A 12,790-nucleotide genomic window follows, 5' to 3' on the forward strand; every position below is an offset into this window, starting at 1 on the left:
TCCATGCAGTTCTTTGCAGATGAACTGACAGGTCCTTCAAAATCTAGATGAGTTCAGCTTAATGCTTTTTCTTGAAGTAACTATCATTTGGACTGATTTTTGCTTCAGTGAAAAATGACTATCAGTAATGTTTATTCCGTCATTTCAATATTTTAATTATGTATTTCTTTAATATTTCCTAGAGTGAATTTATTAACAAAACATATTAAATAAAAAGGTATGCTTTATCTGAGCACAACATAAGAATTTTTGATAAATCATCATATATCTAGGGTATTTTCTTTTTTCAAAAATTTTTAATGTTTATTTATTTTTGAGAGAGAGAGAGAGACAGAGCACGAGAGGGAGAGGGGCAGAGGGAGAAGGAGACACAGGATCTGAAGCAGGCTCCAGGCTCTGAGCTGTCGGCACAGAGCCCGACGCAGGGCTCGAACCCACAAACCGTGGGATCATGACCTGAGCTGAAGTGGGACGCTTAACCCACTGAGCCACCCAGGCACCCTTCTAGGGTATTTTAAATGAACTTTTAGGAATCCAGTTTTCTTTATAATTAGATTTGATAGAACTGCTTTTTTATAGCGGCTCAATAAACAGAGAGCTACACCCTGCTGGGGGCTCTGTGGCTGTGTTCAAACATACTATGTGAGTATGTGTGTGTGTGTGTTGAGAAGAGGGGGCTTCCTCAGAGCAGGAAATGGAAAGGCATAGGGGTACCTGGGTGGCTCAGTCCGTTAAGCGTCTGACTTCGGCTGAGGTCATGATCTCACGGTTCGTGGGTTTGAGCCCTGCGTCGGGCTCTGTGCTGACAGCTCAGAGCCTGGAGCCTGTTTCAGATCCTGTGTCTCCCTCTTTCTCTGCCCCTCCCTCGCTTATACTCTCTCTCTGTTTCTCTGTCTCTCAAAAATAAACATTAAAAAAAAAATGGAAAAGCATTGCTGTGCCGGGCAGCAAAACTACAAAGGCCTACCCTGCCATTCAGTGATCCTTGGCAGCCAGAAGCTGGGCAAAGACCAATTTTTAATATCACTTTTTTTTTAAAGTTTATTTATTTTGAGAGAGAGAGAGAGAGAGAGAGAGCACAAGCAGGGGAGGAGCAGAGAGAGAGAGAGAGAGAGAGGGAGAGAGACAATCCCAAGGCAGGCTCCATGCTGTCAGTGCAGAACCCAACACGGGGCTTGAACTCATGAACCATGAGATCAAGACCTGAGCTGAAACCAAGAATCAGACGCTTAACCGACTAAGCCACCCAGGTGCTCCTTAAATATCACTTTTAATAGCACTGAATGGTACACTTAACGGTGGCTGAGATGATAAACCTTATGTGTATTTTACCACAATAAAAACAATTGAAAAGAAAAACGAAGTCCCAGCCTCACTGAGGCATGTAGCTGGAAAAGGGAGGAGTGTTTAATAGTCTTTTCAGTAATTGTAGATATCCTGTCCCCTGAACCAAAACTCAACAAGTGATTTCCTATGGGTTAGTGGCAAAGTAGAATCTGAAACCTTATCAATAAAGTTTTTGTATCCTATTGGGTTAAAAAAAGTCTCTGAGATGGCTCGTAAAGGACCTATAAATCTGTGTTGCCCCCTATGGTAGCCACCAGCCGTGTCTGGCCTTTGAGCACTTGAAATGTGGCCAGCGAGACTAAAGAATAAAATTTTGTTGTTTCATTTCAATTTATTTAAATTTGACTTTAAAAAACATAAACTTGATTCAGCTACTGGAAACATTTTAAGTATGTTTGGATCAACTTGGATATGACACCTACTCTTTCAACTATTACTGCTATGAAACCCAAGTACACACAAAGGTGTCCCTAACGAAAGTGAAATGTTTTAGTTGAGATGCCCTGCTAAGTATAAAATACACCCTGGGGGCGCCTGGGTGGCACAGTCGGTTAAGCGTCCGACTTCAGCCAGGTTACGATCTCGCGGTCCGTGAGTTCGAGCCCCGCGTCGGGCTCTGGGCTGATGGCTCAGAGCCTGGAGCCTGTTTCCGATTCTGTGTCTCCCTCTCTCTCTGCCCCTCCCCCCGTTCATGCTCTGTCTCTCTCTGTCTCAAAAATAAATAAACGTTAAAAAAATTAAAAAAAAAATACACCCTGAATTCGAAAGCCTTAGTAGAAATAACATAAAATATCTCAATGATTTCCAATATCAATTGCATATTAAAATACTAATATTTTAGATACATTGGTTGGAGTAAAATACATTACTCAAAAAATTTGTTTTAAGTTTTTCTAAAGGAACAGCGAAGGATACATTATTCAGTTGATTCTTTTTTTAATTAATTTATTTATTTTGAGAGAGAGAGAGAGACAGAGCATGTGAGAAGGGGAGGGAAAGAGAGAGAGAGAGGGAGAGAGACAGAATCCCAAGCAGGCTCTGCACGGGCAGCCCAGAGCCAGATGCAGGGCTTTAACCCACTAACCACGAGATCATGGCATGAGCCGGAATCCAGAGTCGGGAACGCCAGCATCTGATGCTTAACCAACTGAGCTACGCAGGCGCCCCTCCAGTGATTCTTAAAGTAAGGAATCTCCCTAGAGGTCCCTACGTTGTATTTTACTCAGAAAAGAAAGGAACAAGAATCATTCCCATTGGAAAAATGAATCAGCAGAGGGTACAGAACATATTGGGTGTAGATGTCTGCATCTCAAGAAATACATTAGCAATGATCACCCTCAACAGAAGGGTGAGAGGTAGAAATAATAGCATCGAAAGGAAGATGTCCATTTTCAAAGTACTCTTCAGATGTTAACTCATTTTGCACTGTTACAATACTGTATTACAGAAAGACAATCTGCAACTTACTGATGAGAGACATTCATCAGAGCAAAAAAAAAAATAATAATAAAAAGCTCCACGATCCATAAATGTGTGTGACCATATATATGCATGTATAGATTATATATATTATAGTATATATGACAATATATACTTTTATCAGAGCCTTAGTGGAAGCTCAGAAGTTTCTACATTCTGGTTTCTTATCTGTTTGTTAAATCTATTTATGTCTGGTTTTGCTAATAATCTGGAAATTACTAGGTAAATTTGAACAATCTATAGAGTCAAACTGGTGAGTTACATCACAGCAAACATTCTAAGGCCTGAAAGGTCAGCCTCTCTGCACAGATTATTTTAAAAATCAGGGTTTCTAGACTTTTATTACAGTATAGACAGAAACCAATGTGCATATTTATAAGGATGATTTCATCAAAGCTGCTGTTTCTAAGCCACATGCAGCCATGCTAATAGATCAGATGGCTCACACAAAAATCATAGGTGAAATCCATAGATCATCTGCAAACCTCATTTCAGCCAATGATTTTAGTTTCTTCCCTCAGCAGATCTCTTATGAGAGCTGCTAAGAGGCTGATTGGAATTTTATATCCTCTCCACTCTCCGCTAATAAGCGATGAAACGGCCAAAGCACAGCACACAGAAGAAAAAGGAGAAGCAAGGGCACGGGAAACCCTCCGGCTTCATAATCGCGTTCCGAATCATCACACAGAGCGCTTTCCCCACCCTCTCCAGCAAAACCCGGCGCAAACTGTGAAACCCGGATGCTACACGCACACCTGTTCTGAAATTGCTCAACAGACTGTATTAGGAGGTTAAATCGAAGCCTGATTTGCTGGCACTGCTAGTCAGATTCCCCTGGGAGTATTAGTTAACTTTGAAACATATTTCCATGGCAACTAGTTTAAAAATATACTAGAATGTCCAGCCTCTTGCGTTATGAGGACCGGAAAAATCCGAATGGCCTCTTCTTGTCAGAGATCTTGCCTGCCGAGAGAGGGACTCCAAAGCCATGATGATAAGAGCGAGGACAATCATGGAGCCCTGGGCAGGCAGGAGGGGGGGGGCAGGGAGGCGGGGGGGGGGAGGGAGGCGGGGGGGGAGGGAGGCGGGGGGGTGGCGGGGGGGGAGGGAGGCGGGGGGGTGGCGGGGGGGGGAGGGAGGCGGGGGGGTGGCGGGGGGTAGGGTTGCACCCTACCCCTTTCAGGTCGCTGGCCAAGTTAGTTGGTTGGATTTGACACAGTCACCATTTCATTTCATGAGGCAAAGCTCCTCCACCTTCTTGAGCTTTTCCAAACCCAACCCTGTAGCTGGAAATCTCACCTTCTGCCCTCTCTAGTTTTTCTTTTCCTTTTTCTTTTTCTTTTTCTCTTTTTCTTTTTCTCTTTTTCTTTTTCTTTTCTTTTTTTCTTTTCTTTTCTCTTCTTTTTTTTTTCTTTTCTTTTTTAAAATCTCTGCCCTAGATGTTAAAGTCAATCAGAGTATGATTGCCTCAGAGGCAAGGGACAAAACCCTATTTGCTCTATGGATAAAAGAAAAAGGGGGAACAAATTACTCAGGTATCCTTTATTTGTCAACCATCTGGCCTTTTCATAATTTCCATGGCAGTTTGGGTTGAGGCTTAACCTTGGGCTGAGGCTTAATGCAGGGACTCTGGCACTCCTGAATTCTTAACCTTTTATTAAGAGAAATTGTAAATTTTCTGTAGAGGTGGCTGTTAGGAAAAGACCCACAGTGATCCTCTCTCAGGGCCATGCTGTCGCATTAGTAGTTCGTAGCTAGTTCTTCACTTCCAAGAAACTCAGCACATTCCCGGGTATTCTCTATAAGCTCCCCAAGATGTAGATCTAAGTATCACCAATTCTAGATTTCTCAGGCTGGTGGGGGGAAAGACAACTTGTAAACCTTGGACCAGAGCTAGGTCTGTACACGGATTGCATTGCTGCCCAGGCCCTACAACATGGTGATTTTGGCTACAGCAATAGGGACCGCCTACACAAACGCATCATCTCTCCTGAGATGCTAGATTCTTACTGCTTCAGTTTGAGACATCATCTACTAAATGAGACGTGTATCTGCAAGCATCAAGCCCTTTTTTGAAGTAGGGCAAGGTAGGTATAAAACAATGATGAAAACAATACTCAAGAGTTCAGAAATATGTCAGTAGATCAGGAGACTTACCCTGCAAGTCAAAGGTAGGCCCTGAGATATTGGGGCAAGAACGTTTTATTGAAAGGGATGTGGGGGGAGCGCCTGGGTGGCTCAGTCAGTTAAGCATCCGACTTGGGCTTAGGTCATGGTCTCACGGTTGGTGAGTTTGAGCCCAGCATCGAGTTCTGCGCTGACAGCCTGGAGCCTGCCTCGGATTCTGTGTCTCCCTCTCTCTTTGCTCCTCCCCCACTCACACTCTGTCTCGCTCTCAAAAATATGTAAACATTTTAAAACATTTAAAAAGAAAACAGTTTTAGGGGCGCCTGGGTGGCTCAGTTGGTTAAGCGTGTGACTTCAGCTCAGATCAGGATCTTGTGGTTCATGGCTTGTAGGGCCACGGCAGGCCCTGTGCTGACAGCTCAGAGCCTGGATGGAGCCTGCTTCAGATTTCTGTGTCTCCCTCTCTGCCCCTCCCCCACTTGCACTCTCTCTGTCTCTCTCTCAAAAATAAATAAACAGTAAAATATTTTTTTAAGAAGAAATAAGTCAAAAAACTGAAAAAAAAGAAAAGAAAAGAAAGAGACATGGGGGATAAAATGATTTAGAATTTAAAAGAACAGGTCCAGGTTGGGTCCTCACACAGCAGGATCTATAAGGTTGGGAGGGAGACTCCACAATGGTCTTCTAAAAGAAGGAAATGTTACCTCAAACACTGCCGGGGACTGAGTTTGCATGGGTTTTCCGTATACTCTCTCTGATTTAGGCCACATCAATATGTGGCTGGTGTCCATTGCAGCTATCTTCATGATGAAAATTGATCACCATCATAGATCACTCATTCATTCAGCAATCCTTATTGATCGTTAAATGGCTGGGATTAATAGATTAGCCAATTGAAGGTCTATTCATTTAATGTGCATGGGCATAGACAGTGAGTCTATGGGGAGCCTAAGACTTGGATTTCCCAGTATTGTGTAGTGCCCCATGCTTCTGGGTATTTTTATATGAGACCGTATATTCTTCCGTGTTTGTATATAATCAAACTGAAGTGTAGGTATCCAGAAAACTTGCATTAATTTGAACACCAATCTGGAAACTGATGTAGTTCAGAGGCAGCTATGCTGAAACTTCTTTTTGGATTAGCTATAAAGCCCTTATTAATTGTACACACAGAATTTCAAGGAGAATGTGTAACATGCTTATAAGAGGAAAATAGTCTTAAGCAATTCAAGATTCCAATTTGAAATGATTGATATACCAGATAAAAAGCATTCCCTTTTTTTTTTCAAACAAGCTATTCCTATTAATTTATCAAAACAAGTCTGCTTAAAACATTTACTAAACACGCTTGTTTATCTGGATTCTAGTATAATGTGTCCTTGGATAGTGGGAAACCCAGCTTAATGTTAACTGAAGTCCACAGCTTGGACTGGGAAGAGTGGACATGTGAGCTGGGCTGCTGGGGAGGGCCTACCAGTTCATTTATCTGGGCTGACTCTTTGAGGGATCTTAGCCGGAAAGAACCCACAATGAAACAGTGGGTGATGGGAGGGACAGAAACATGTGTCTCTTAGAATCTACTTCCCTGGCAGCCTGATGGATATTATTTAAAGACTGAGGAGAACAGGGTGGTAGAAGAAATCTGAAAGAGCTTTTTGCAGTAGTGATTCTATAAAGCATTTGGCTTTTATGTCCTTAGATGACTCATTAGGTGATGAAATCGAGGGAACGGTAAGGAGAAAAGTCTCCCTTCTTCATGAAGTACCCATGAGTTCACATCACTGGTGAATTTGGGGAGAAAAACAAGGTGGCTGCCATTTGAGGGTAGTGAGGATGTGTTCATGAGGGCATGGGATTCATAAATGTGAGAGTCCCAGATATAATCACAGGTAGGGGACAATGTGGGGACTAGAAAAGGTATTTGGGGATATAGGGGAGTAGGGCTTAAGGATTCAGTCCATATGGCTTCTTACAATTAAAGTGGCATTATTTATATCCATAATTGATACGCCACAGAAAATGTGAGCTATCCCTGAAAATAATAAAACTAAATTTCTTTTAAAAACTATTTGGAAGGCGTATAATATAGTAAACAAAGGTATAAGCTTTGGATCAAAACTGAATTTAGGTTCCGACTGTCAATTATTATCTGCACGACTTTGGACAAGTTACTTAATGTGGAGACTGTTACATGTTCATTAAAACCTATTTCCCCTCCTTACCGAGCACACAGCTTAATTATCTCTGGCAGCCAATAGTGTCCATATAACTGAAGTCTGGCAAATACATCGTGGACTGAACTAATATATGGCACTTCCAGGTTTGGTCCATTAAAACTCCTTGTACCCAGGAAGCTTGCATTAATTTGAACATCAATCTGGAAGTGATACAACCCAGAAGGAGCCAGACTGAAATCTAATTTGGGGTTTCCTATAAAGCCTTTATAAATTGTGTGAACAGTATTTCTAACAGGAACTTACAAAGTATCCAGCAGAAGACTGTAGGTCTCTAAAGGGTGGTAGAACCCGGGGCCCTGACTGACAACACAAAAGGCCATTCTCCAGCCAAGAATGTTTGTATTGGATTCTGCTGGAGCAAGAAATGTATTTTATTGTCTTAAACCACTAAGGTTGAGATTTATGTGCTATAGCAGTTAGCATCATTTACATGAACTGAATTCACCTGAACTTCAATTTCTTCTCATTAAAAAGGAAAAAAATAGTATCTAAGTTACAGGGTTGTTTAAGAATTAACTGTAGAGTCTGGCACACAATAAGTGCTAATTAAATAGCAATTATTTATTATTATGATTACCATCATTATTATATGAGGTCTTATTCACATTTTCCCTTTATTAGTTATCCTTTTGTCATAATTTGAAACTTAAGTATTTTTTCCCTTGGAGAAGAGAGAATAAATCATATTTATGAAAGCAAAAATGCAGTATCAATCTTACACGGGAAGAAAGAGAAATTTATTGATCCAGTGTGGACATCAGTTATAATATATGTGACCTTGGGTACCATTCTTAAGTTTCCTGAGCCTCAGTTTCCTCATTTGTAGGCAGGCATAAGAGCCCATGCCTCACAAGGCATGCATGAGGATAAAATACAGCAACAAATGTAAACGTATTCTTTGGTCTTTGGAGTTCCATAAAAATCTATGGTTTGTTATTACAGATTACCATTTTAAACCCACAAAAACAAGTAGGTTTAATGCAAACATTACTATCCCAAATGGTATCTGATTTTCCACTCCACTAGTAAAGTTGTTGCTTTTTATTGTAATTTTGTATTATTATGCTTTTAAAGTGGGGGAATATAGATGTCTGACATTACTTTTCTATTTTCCTAGTGTTTTTAAGTTGATGAATTAACTGTAGTCATGTATTTGAAATGTGTCATTTTCTTTTTAGTTTAAAGAATAAAAAAATCCATTACTACCAGTAAATCATGTATGCCCAAATTGAACCTGATGGGTCAAGAAAAAATAAGAGCCTCACTTTCCTGCTGTCACTGAAATATCCCTTGCAAAGAAATGCATTGGGACTTGGGGTTTCATTAAGATCAAACCAAACCTTGGCAGATGTCAGTTAAGTAAGCTCTGGGGTGAATCTATGATCCACTTTAAAGTTTTCAATACATTCTCTTAATTTTACAACTTATAATCTCTGGAAGTTCCTCAGATGAATTTTATTTCTAGGAATTGAAGTTTGTCAAAAAGTAAAGCCTTCCTGGAATAGCATTTGTTATGTTCCTCACATCACCATACCATAATAGGCATAGAGGTATCTACTTTTCTCTGGATAGGGAGTTAAAACTCTGAATGTTTAAAATACCTATGCCTAAATGAGAAAGAATGAAATCTGGCCATTTGCAGCAATGCAGACAGAACTGGAGGGTATGATGCTAAGTGAAATAAGTCAGTCAGAGAAAGACAGATACCATATGTTTTCACTCGTATGCAGATCGTGAGAAACTTAATAGAGAACGTGGGGGAGGGGAAGGGAAAAAACAGTTACAAACAAGGAGGGAGGCAAACCATAAGAGACTCTTAAATACAGAGAACAAACTGAGGGTTGATGGGGGGTGGGGGACAGGGGAAGAGGGTGATGGGCATTGAGGAGGACACTTGTTGGGATGAGCACTGGGTGTTGTATGGAAGCCAATTTGACAATAAATTACATTAAAAAACTAAAACAAAAACTATGCCTAGGCCCTGAGGAAGAAAACTGCAGTCTTTAATATCTTAAAGGAGATCAATGAAACTATTGAAGAGATGATGATTTGGAGTAGTGTAAAGGAGGGTAGAAGGAAAATTTTCATGTAATAATTCAACAAATGGTTAAGGTATGGGACCTTAACCACATGATCAAGAGGAACATCATCATTAATGCCATTTTGATATCATGTACCCCCAGATATGATGTGGTGGGAAGGGCACTCTACCTCAGTGGTATTTTTGCCAAGAAAAACAGTCTATTAGTGAGACAAATACTAGGCAAACACTAACTGAGCAACATTGCACTAAATCTCTGACCAGCACTTACAAAACTGTTAAGGACATGAAAAGGAAGGAAGGACTAAGGAATTAACTTTATGGACCAGAGGAGAAGGAGAAAACATGGCAAGTAAATGCCACATGGTATCCTGGATCAGATCCTGGAACAGAAAAAAAGGTCATCAGTGGAAAAACTGGTGAAATCCAAATAAAGTCTAGAGTTTGAGAGTAATATCTAATGGTGGTTGCTTAGTTTGGACGAGTATACCAGAGTAATGTGAAATGATTACATTAAGGGAAACTAAACCCGAGTAAGAGGTATATGGGAGCTCTCTGCACTACCTTTGTAGTATTTCTACACATTTAAAATGATTCAAAACAAAAAGCTTATTTATTAAGATAATATGTGTCTATTATTTTAATAAACAAAAAGAAAACATTAATACATTTCAGAAATATTTAATAAGTAGAATTTTATTTTTAATTAAAACATTAAAATAAAATTTCAATAAATAAATGTACATTTATTATTTCTTAATAAATAAATTTATCCTTCAGACAGAGAAGAGAATGTAGCATTCTGGAAAAGTGATGGTGATGGTGTAGTTTTCATTCTCTCTGAATCACCACGCAAAAAAGACAAAGCAGCTAACGTAAAACAAACACTCGTGACGAAGGTTACAACAAATCTAGTTGATGTGGTATCCCCATGAATGCTGAAATGCCAGCAGGTGGAGATGAACTGCCAACAGCCACCAGCATGCAAATAGCATTATCTGTGTAGGAGGAAGCAGAGGGAAGCCTCAGATGGATTTGAGGACAGAACTCCAAAATAGCCAACCAATATTTACAGGAGCTCATGACCAATAAGTTTGATAAAAGCACCTGAAACTGGGAGAGATTGTGCCCAATATAATAGTGGGTGAGTACAAAGACCCCTCAATTGGGTATAAAGGGTCTGGAGCATCAGTGTCCCTATGAATGTCCCAGACAGACCCACCAGGGCTCCCTTCCGTGACTAGACAACTTAGTGAGGAAAATCTGCTAGGATTGAAATTAAAATTGAGCAAGGGAGGGACATAAAGATGAACGAAAAAGAGGATCTAGAAAGTAGAAAGAGAGAACAGAGTCAGGAAATCTCAGAAAGAAAGCTGCTCTAGTTTTTAATTCTATGTGAGAACAACAACAACAGCAAACCAAAGGAGGGTATTTTATGAAGTTAAAAAAGTTATTTTGTTCCAGAAATTCCTTTAAAACTTCGAGAAATTAATTTCTCAAATGTGAGCAACAGAAAACAATCAAAATCAAATCCCAGGCCAAGCTATTGGGAGATAAATAAGAAGAAACAGAATAACATCCACACGGAAGAAAGTCATGCTGACCAAACAGGTAAAATCTATCCTCACTGTTTTGAAACAAATTAAAAGCCTAAGCAGCCAACATAAGACATGAAAGAACAACATAAGCTAAAATTACAAAAATTCTGAAATGAAGTGACATAACTCAATAAGGAATTAGAAATAAAAGAAAAACATCATTTTATACTATTAGACTCATGGTCATATCAGATTATTACAAAAGAATACAAGAGGGAATAAGGACAACATATAATACCCTAAGAGAAGCAGAAGGTGAAAAGAAGAATATTTATTTATTTATTTATTTATTTATTATTTTTTTAGTGTTTATTCATTTTTGAGAGACAGAGATAGACAGAGAATGAGCAGGGGAGGAGCAGAGACAGAGGGAGACACAGAATCCGAAACAGGCTCCAGGCTCTGTTTCGTGGGGCTCGAACCCACGGACTGTGAGATCATGACCTGAGCCAAAGTCGGACGCTCAACCGACTGAGCCACCCAGGCGCCCCAAAATAAGAAAGTATTTAAAAACCAGAAAAGAGGGGTGCCTGGGTGGTTTAGTCAGTTAAGCAGCTGAGTCTTGGTTTTGGCTTAGGTCATGATATTGGTGTTCATGAGATCGAGCCCCACATCGGGCTCTGTGTTGAGCATGGAGCCTGCTTGTTGAGATTCTCTCTCTCTCCCTCTCCCCCTCTTGTGCATGTTGTCTCTCTCAAAATAAATAAAGAAACTTTTAAAAAATCAGAAAAGAAATGAAGAGATGAAAAAATTCAAGAGAAAATGACAAATATTAACAATAAGAAACAAACAAAAAGCATAATAGAAATCCTTGAAGAAGAAAATGAAAACAAAGAAATACTAAAAACTAGAACTCAAGAAAACTGGAATTAAAAACAGATGAAAATATGTATTGAACATGCCCATTATGCACCTGATATGATCAATGAGACATATTCTAGTACAATTCTAGACTTTAAGGATGAAAAAACAAGGTACTTTGGATATCTAGTCAGACAGAATAAATGATTTAGAAGGGAAATTAGATAGTCATCAGACTTGTAACAGTGATACTTTATGCCAGAGAAAATGGAGTAACACGTTTAATACACTCAAAGAAAGAAATGTGAATGTTTTATATCCAGCTGAAATGACTTTCAGGTCTAAATTGTACATTATAAACATGTGGAATATTGTTTTCAAGAAATCTTCCTGAAGAATCTTGTAGATAGCAAGTTTAACACAATAACATGATTTGAGACATGGACAAAATGACTGGAAATAAACAGTATATACTTACCTGAATAATTAAGGTTAAATAAGGGCTAAGAAGGAGAGAGCGTCTAATGGCTCTATGCTTTGAAAACTATACTATAATTATAAAAATATGAGAGGGAGGAATTAGGACAAAAATCCAAATAAGGGTAACTGTTTTTTGGGAATTTTATTGATGGGGTAGTATTGGTGTTTTTATCCTGGTTGTTGTGTAGGTAACATGAGATGAGGCATAGGAGTACTTCACAGGATACTCTATCATTCTCTAATCCTTGAGAACCAGAATTCTCTGTATTGAACAGTAAACACCCTATACCTTAAATTTTAATTGGAAATGTCAGAATGAACAAATGAGGTATTTTATCTTTAAATTTTTTTTTCTATTTTCTAACTCTGTCCACTAAAAAAGCACAGAAAAATAACAAACCCAGTAGCAATGAGCATCTCTTGGTGCACAGATTGTGATCCTGAAATACCATTTCTCACTAAAAGAAACCAGGCATTTTTGGAGAATGGCTGATTTGGAGAGTGATCCTAAAACATCTTTTCACAGATGACAGCAAGGAAGCTACCAAAAACCATTATCATTTGTCCAAAGGATCCAGGCACTAACTTGAATAGGCTTACACCGGACAAAGGGGACAATTTGTGCTTCAAAAAGATAATAATTGGAAGGGATAGAACCTGTCAAGTATGTTTAAATTTTT

Source organism: Lynx canadensis, chromosome A1, assembly GCF_007474595.2.
Source record: "Lynx canadensis isolate LIC74 chromosome A1, mLynCan4.pri.v2, whole genome shotgun sequence".
Classification (NCBI taxonomy): Eukaryota; Metazoa; Chordata; class Mammalia; order Carnivora; family Felidae; genus Lynx; species Lynx canadensis.